At 37.2% G+C, this 8,485-nt stretch overlaps 1 pseudogene; it reads right to left on the bottom strand.

Moving 5' to 3' along the window:
• Window positions 1-274: 274 nt before the first annotated feature.
• On the bottom strand, window positions 275-7,964 carry LOC110336263 (annotated as a pseudogene).
• Between the last annotated feature and the right edge of the window lie 521 nt (window positions 7,965-8,485).

The following is an 8,485-nucleotide window of genomic DNA, read 5'->3' as shown; positions in this document are numbered from 1 at the left end:
TAACAAATAAACAATGGATCCAGAACCTTTCCTGTAAAACAAACAAGGACTAAGTACATAACTCAAGAGTAGAGCTTTTATCTACCACGTGCATTTCCAATGGTGGGGAATGAGAGCCTACACATAAATTCTAACAGATTATACAATACGTCTTTATGCTGCATATGCTCCTTGATATTTCAAAACTCAAAACTGTTTTCCAAAGCTGTTTTCAATTTCTTGCCCACATAGTAATGTCCAGAGGTATCAAAGTACACAAAGGCACAGAGAATGTTTAGTTTTGACTTTTGAGGAGATAGAACACCAGCTCTTCATTCTCTGCTAAAGACAGGCCTGCATCCAAAGGTTCTAACATCTCCTACTTGTCCTTCTTTCCATGATGACTTCTTGATCTTACATCATCGACTTCGGTGTTTCTCTTCCTCATTTCCTGCTTCTTCCTGGTGTCACTCATCTTACATTTTGCATCTTCACTCTCTGATTCTTCAGAACTTCTGTGCTTATCTGGATCTGGAAGTGTGTTTGGTTCAAATCCACCATCATCTTCATCACTCTAGTCCAGAAAACCTTCATTTTCATCTTTGACCTTTGCTTGTTTTGTTTGTTTGTTTGGTTTTGGTTTTTTGTTTTTTGTTTTTTGTTTGTTTTTTTTTTTTTTGGTTTTTCTCTCTTTTAGGCATCTTTCCTGATGCTTTGCCTCATATTCCTATATCCTTCTTTGTCAAATTTGTCTTCTTACGGAAGCCTTTCCTTTGCTTTGTCTAGGTTGAGACCACCAGTGTCATCTTCTTCCTCCGCATCTTTTGTCGCACATTTCTGAATCTGTGACCACTGCTGAACCAACTCCCATTCATCAGTAAACGTTATTTTCTTGTTCACTTTAAAACTTCTCTTCATTACTTTTTTTTTTGCTCTATGACTTTGGTTAATTTTTTTCTTGACACTGGATTTAGAATGTTCTTTTTTCAACGGTGCTTCATTCTCTTTCAGATCCAACTCAATCACATCATGATGTTTCATTGGGAGGAAGTCAGCACCAGGCCCATCTTCCTCATCATCATCTCTGTCTAAGAACTGCACGGGAACTTCCTTGATCTGCTGTAACTCCTCAATACTGAGAACGGATTCATTGTGAGGCCCTCTTGCTTTTTCCAGATGATTTTCCATTTCTTCATCCTCCATCTCTTAATCCAGCTCTTCTTCACTATCACCATTAGTCAATCTGTGTTCAGGCTCTTCAAGTCATTTCCCACTTTCGTGAAGGATGGACGTTTTCTCACTGAAATAAGCTCGAAATTCTTCTGCTTCATCGTTGTTGAGGGAGGGAGCCCTGGGCTGAACTGCTTCAGTGACTTGGTTCTTTGCCAGTTCTTTGGTGGGCTGTTTCTCCATTTCCTAAAGAAATCTTCTCCGTGGGACCACATCAAGACCAAGATAGAGTGCACATTCAGTAATAGATAACGTGCTCACATTAAATACTTCTTTATCCCTCATAAGATATACTAAATGTATTTAGGAGACAAAACACCTTTGAGGTCTTTCTTTTAAATCTTGATCTTGAGCTAAAAATGATTCTATATTTTTCTGAATATCAATAAGTTTTTCTGGATTGATTTTGAGCTCTTTCACAGGAACTTTCTTCTGTAGAAGCTGCTGCACCAACCCGTGTTCTTCTGAGGGTAGTAAAATTAATAAAGCTTCTCCAAACTTTTTGTACCTGGCAGTTCTACCAGCTCTGTGAATATATGTGTTGGCATCCTCTGGACAATCCAACTGAAGGAATCCATTTACAGCTGGAAAATTCAGTCCCCTGGCTGCAATATCAGTAGCAAAAAGTACTGTGGCCCTCTTTCAAACAAATTCATTGTAGATTTCCATTCTTCTCATCTGCTGTTGCCAGCCATGGAGAGCAAGGATAGAGAACCCTGGATGCAGATGGCAGAACACCCTGTACAGACACTGACCCTCTTTGCAACTGGAAAAAAAAAAACCACAATTCTCTTCTTCTTTAGGTGGCTTCTCAAAAAGAAAAACAGCACACTTATTTTTTTGGTGCAGCTCACAAATTATATAGTTCTGCTCCTATGCAGCAGAGTGCTGTATTTTGCTTTCTCACAAACCCAGACATATTCAGGGTCTTTCAAACTCAAGTGCACAAGGTCCTTTACGGATTTGGTCTGAGAACAGTAAAGTCTGGTGTTTCTTGGGAAGATTTTCAACAATAGCATTCATGATATAAGCAAAGCCCATATCCAAGATTCTATCTTCCACATCAAGAACTAACATCAAGAACAACATTGGTGGCATGAAAACATATTGTTTCATCCATGTGTTGAAGAAGTTGACCAGGTGCGCAAATGAGGATGTTTATGTTGATGATCCTCTCAGCTACAGGTTTCAGATCCTTTCCACCAATCATGAGACCAGCTGAAAAGTCATGATTCCTCCCTACTTTGCATAGAACCTCAAGTGCCTGATAGGCCAGTTCTCGAGTAAGTGATATTATCATACCTCTCAGGCCATCTGTTGAAGTCCACTGCAGGCAGTACAAGGCTTCCAATATTAGAACAAGAAAAGTCAAAGTCTTGCCAGATCCAGTTTTGGCAGCTCCAAGCACATCTTTACCTTGCAAAGCCAACCCTATTGTCTGCTTCTGTATCTCGGTCATCAAGTGGTACTGGGCTTCTTGCAAACCTTTCAATGTTTCTTTGGATGAAGGAAAATCCGAGAATCTTGAAATTTCATTTGCATTTATCTTCTTGTAGTTTTGCATGAGGTGGCTGATTCCCTCATGCTCAACCTGCCATTCCAGCTTCTTCAAGAGCATGATTTTTTTTTTTTTAAGTAAATCTGGATATATAGAATCAGATAGGTCCTACTTAAAAGGTAAAGATGTCAGTGCATTCTTCCAGGAAGGAAGAAATAATTGCACTAAGATGGGAAAGCACAGGGTTTCAAGAGAACCCCATGTAGGTCTACGGGTGTGCTACATGCAATGTACTGATTATAAGGTGTTACATTTGGAGGCTACAAGGACAATACAACAAATCAATTCACATATAGCTATGATAGACATATACCTAATTGTGTATTATATGTTGCCAAGTACCACCCTAGATTTTAACTGCTTAAACTACGGATCTCAACCACATGTGGGATTGTGTAACCAAATGCAAGGGTTGGAAAAAATTGTCAACTACAAAAGGTTTCTGAACATTTGGTGAACAAATGTTCACTCAGAATTAAATTGATAAGGAATAGGTATGTTTCTGGCAGCACTTGCTCATGATACAGTATTTGTTAACCTCCCAGAAAACCTAGTTTACAACAACCTGTTAACTCCACAGTTTCAGGGGATTCAACACCCTCTTCTGGCCTTCATGGGCACCTGTATACATGTGCATCTCAACCCCAACACACACACAAACACACACACACACACACACACACACACACACACACACACACACGTGGTTGGGAGAGAGAGAGAGAGAGAGAGAGAGAGAGAGAGAGAGAGAGAGAGAGANGAGAGAGAGAGAGAGAGAGAGAGAGAGAGAGAGAGAGAGAGAGAGAGAGAGATGTTCTCATAGTTAAAAATAAAATGAATCTTATTTTAAAATTATAATTTTGGTTTCTTTGAAGCAAAGATGTGGTGGCAGTGGACAAATTCTACCTGAATCTAAGTTTTATGTATAGTACACTTGGATGTTACAGTCTACTCAGTTACTAAATATCTACCTTTAGCAATTATTTCAAGTCAGTAGTGAGAAAGAGAAATTCTATTGACTACTACACTTGTAACATCCAAGTGTTTAGAAAGGAATTAAGTAGTAAAATAAATTATTCTAGGTTGGAACCAGAAACAAAAGCTTACACAACTCTCCTTGGTCTTAATGTTCCTAAATTTGAAATAAGTTTTCTTTAAATAAATATAGGATGTTTTTGACGGGCAGTTAGTGTGCCCTGTTATAGGGAAATGGCGAGGACATGCTGGGTGGAAACCCACTCAGGGTGTTGGAGCTGGGGACCCTCCCACAGCAGGCGCTCAGTGTTGTCTTCAATTTAAGATGGGAGGACGTGTTGCAAAATTCTTTTTCACAGACTTCCAAGAATAGAATGCATGAACCATATTTGCATCTTAAATATTTCTACAGCAAAAACATTTTAATATCAATCATTTATAAATTATGCTTTCCAGAGGAAACGAACTTAAAATGAAAACTATCATATTTTCAATATCTGTTCGGTCTCCACTTCTTTACAACTGGGATTTCATAAAAATATTTTAAGATAATTCTAAAATAAGGCTAATTATTTATTAAAAAATATTAGAGGAAGTAGTGGAAGCCCACCAATTATCTGACTCACTGTAAATAATCAAATGTCTTGATTATTTTAACTTGTGAATTAGAATGCTGTTTTTAGTTAGCGAATTTTTGAAAATACACTACTTAAAATGTGTTCCTTAAGTAACACCATACTATTATTTTAGGAATAGCTAGTTACAAAAATTACAAGGTATTTACTGTTACGTAGGTTGTACAAAGTATCAAATAATTGACCAATTAAGTTTTCAAACATCGATCTAATTAAAGAACGTAATCCAAAGCATTTGTTCGGAATGGAAAAGCTTTTGGCTCATGTATCCCTTGAAACACAGCTCTGTTGCAATGAAACAGAAAGCGTAACAATAATTATATGCAAATTATGCTGACGCGCTATCTTCCTTTTCAGGGAAAATGCTGATATGACTCTAAATGTTTAGCATATTTACTTCTAGAACTTCTCTACCAGTCCCAACTTAGAAGAAAAACATCGACATAGTTAAGGTTTCCTGAAAGTGTTACATTCCAGGATGCTAAATACTGAAAATAACCCAAAAAAGGCCATGGTTATTTTAGTCTAAAGACAACATAACAATTTATATTATATCATAAGGAATAAATTAATTAAAATCTAAAACTCACTGATACAGAGCCACTGTTGTGCATTTAAAAATTCTTTTGTAGAACTTTAATCTTTAATAATGAGTATCTCGTTATTACTTAAATTCATAATCTTAAGATTATACATGATCCAAATAATCACTTCTCAAAAGAGTTTCCCCACATGTACCAACTGCAAGGAAGACTTGTGCATAATGAGAGGAGCTTTATGTGAATAATAAAAGACTAATATAAGTCACATTTCTATTTATGAAAAGTCAAATCTATAGACACAAAATATTGAAAATATATTTATTTAAACATCCTATTTGTTTTTAAGCCTCAGACATTAAGACTTCAATTCTAGGCTTACACTTGTGGAATTTTTTGTTATTTATTTTAAGGAACAGCTCATATCTTTAAAGCCCTGGAATGGTGTAAATCATTACAGTGGTTTCACATTTTCATGGGATCAAGGAAACAACAGTAAGCCCATAAAACAGATACTACTAATTATGCAGAGGAGAAGTCATAAAGTCACTAGGAGACGCATGTTTTATATTCATGAACACATCATTAAAAGTTTAAGACATGCTATCAAATTCTACATTTTAATACTATACCCAACAGCATAAAACTCTCCCAACAAGAAAATCAGATTGCTTAATGATCCTTCCTTGTCACACTGGTTTTATATGTCTGCAGTTGAAGCACATGTGGAATTTGTATTGCTGAGCACTTTTATAAACCACTGGACAATTAAAAAAAATCATTTATCCTTTATATCTAGATCCTTTTTCAGGAAGGTCTGAATCATCATCCAAAACACATCTGTAGATTAAGTATACTGGGATCATAGCCCTTGATTCCATATTGTGTATGTGAGATTTTATAAACGATAGTTTGTCATTTATTTAGCACGATTAAAAAAATAAACTTAGGGAAGCACTGAAAGCTTCCACATAAATCAATTTGTAAGATTAATTTCAGTGGTAACATTAAAACTGAGAAATAAGATTAGCTTATATGTGGCATATTATAGATGAAGATACAAGAAGTAGGTATATCCTGCAGAAAGACAGGAATCACACATAATGTTGATATCACTGACAGTATCCTAAAAGATGCCCAAACACCATCACAAGCATTTGCTAGTTCAGGCACACATTAAAATCTTAGCCTTTCTTTTCTTGCTACAGGAGGACTGCAGATGCTCTGATATCTTAATTTGTGTAACCATCCCAAATGTTTCCATTTGTACGAACTAAATTCTTTACATTCTGTGAGTTAAGCACATCTCCTAGCCTGTTCTAGAATGTATAGCACTTGGGCATTTTAACTGGAATTTGACATACAGATAAGCTTTCAGCTTAATCTCAAAGTGAAGGTGAAAGGTAGACAGAGAAGCTTCAGAGAGGGGACCCAAAAAAAAATGTTGCAGATGGAGGAACAGAGCTTAGTGAGTTGTTATGAATAAGGAATAAACCATGGGGAAAGTAAAGTCTTTGAAAATGCTTCATGTCTCTTGGAGAGATTTATGCACCGGGCCAGAGACTGAACTGAAGGAACCAGCGACTTCAAGAAATTTAGTGAGGGGTTATTACTGGAAGCTGGTGAAGACGGCTTGCTGTGGCGATGGATGACCAGGGGAAGACAGGAAACCTGGAGCTGCTCTCTCACATCCTGGCTTGGCAGGTTTATTTTTGCTGTAATTTCAGCTTCATACAATGTTTATTTGTTTGCTTTTACATTTTTATGCATTTCTGTAAACTTCAAATAATGAAAGTGTATGTATGGATCAAATAATGAAAAAATAATGAAAAAACTTCAAGCTTTTTTTTTTTTCATCACGAAGGTAGGGAGGAAAACCCTTGCTTTAAAGTTCAAAAGCCAGCATCACATTATCAAAATCCACACTAGTGTACTACATAGCACATCAGCATAAATTAACAAGCATTGTTAGGAAGTATTGTTAAATACAGTAGCAGGTCTCCTAAACTATACTTTTACTATATTAAAACATGGGAAGAAAGAAAGGTAGTTAAAATGATGGGTGCGTAGGTAGACCAAGATAATCATTGCTCTGATTTATCAGCTCACAAAGCTATAGTCAGTCCATGCACTCATACATTTGCTGTGCCTTATTCAATGGATTTGATGTGTACTTTCTTAATCTTTTTATCCATTTATAAGGAATGCATCTTTCTCTCCTCGTTTTGTGCTTCTGAGATTGAGTTAATACCCATTGTTGTCCCAGAACTTACAAATGTAGGAACTTTGGTTACAAAGCAAGTAGTTATAAAAGGTTTCCATGGGGTGGGAAGGTGGTGGGTAACGGAGGGCGGGGCGGAACATTTGTGCAGTAGATCAGTCTCTACCACTATGGGCAGGAGGAGTAATGTAACCGAAATTCTATGTAATACTGACTAATTCACAAATCAGGTAATATATGTGCACGTTACATATGTTTCCCATTGTCTGAAAATATCCTTGCAATAAATGCATTAATTTTATTAGCACCTAAAATCTTATATATTCAATGTTATCTGATCCTCTGTTTGTGATCAAATAACAATCTATGTGTGGCAGCCAGAAACAATGACTTGAGGTAAATCCATTTAACCCTTCAGCATGAAGAAATGCAGATTTAGTCCCCAAGGTTAACTGGTGTATAAAATACTATTATCGAACCTACTGGTGTGTGGACAAGTCTAGAGTCCCTCCAACCCTTTAGAAATCCATTTTTATCAATGTTCGGCTGATTTTGATGTCAGCATTACATGGGAAAATACAACAACTTGGAAGAAAGTGCAGTCACTCATTTGCATCCCTAACTAATAACATCTATAATTGCTCAGTTACCAAAGTTAGAACTGAATGCGTCCTCTCTGCCAAAGGCAGCTGCTCCACAAAATGAACACTGATTTGATTTTTCTGCCGAGTACGTGTTCGCTTGCTGTTCCCATGATGAATAAATAATGCTACGATGTGGATCTTGCCCTTCCCTGAAAGGGGCTGCATCTGTTTATTCTCAGGCATTCACCATCCTAAAGGGATCAGACACCAGAGGCCTGTGAATGAGAAGGCCTTTTCAGGCTTACAAAGCCTCAGTTCCCGAATCCACCTTAACCAGCTTGCAGCAAAGAGCTTTTGGCACCAAGTCACCCTTCAGGGAGAGACTGATAATGATCACTAAAGACATCGTAGGGGCTGCTGCTTCACTCACTTCAAAGGCCTTCTCTCCTAATCAGCATTAAATCGTCATTTTGCCAGGCATATCAGGACAGCTGTCCACAATCTATTTATTTGAAAACAGATTACAGCCAGGTTTCTCTGCCAAAGTATAAACCTCGTAAGGCTGCGTGCGCTTTCGTGTGTTTTAAGTCGGAACTTATATTTCTAATTTAATGGCCCACTTTATCACGACTCTCTCACCCGATGGATTTCATCTACCCATAAAAGCTCATAATTTCATCCATTATCCAGATAAGTTCGGCAACAAGACAACATGGGCAAAAATGAAACCTTTTGGTGTAAGTCAAAGAATTCAGCCTAAAGAT

This window comes from Mus pahari, chromosome 19 (assembly GCF_900095145.1).
Source record: "Mus pahari chromosome 19, PAHARI_EIJ_v1.1, whole genome shotgun sequence".
In the NCBI taxonomy this organism is placed as follows: Eukaryota; Metazoa; Chordata; class Mammalia; order Rodentia; family Muridae; genus Mus; species Mus pahari.
This window is presented reverse-complemented; position numbering and strand designations above follow the sequence as displayed.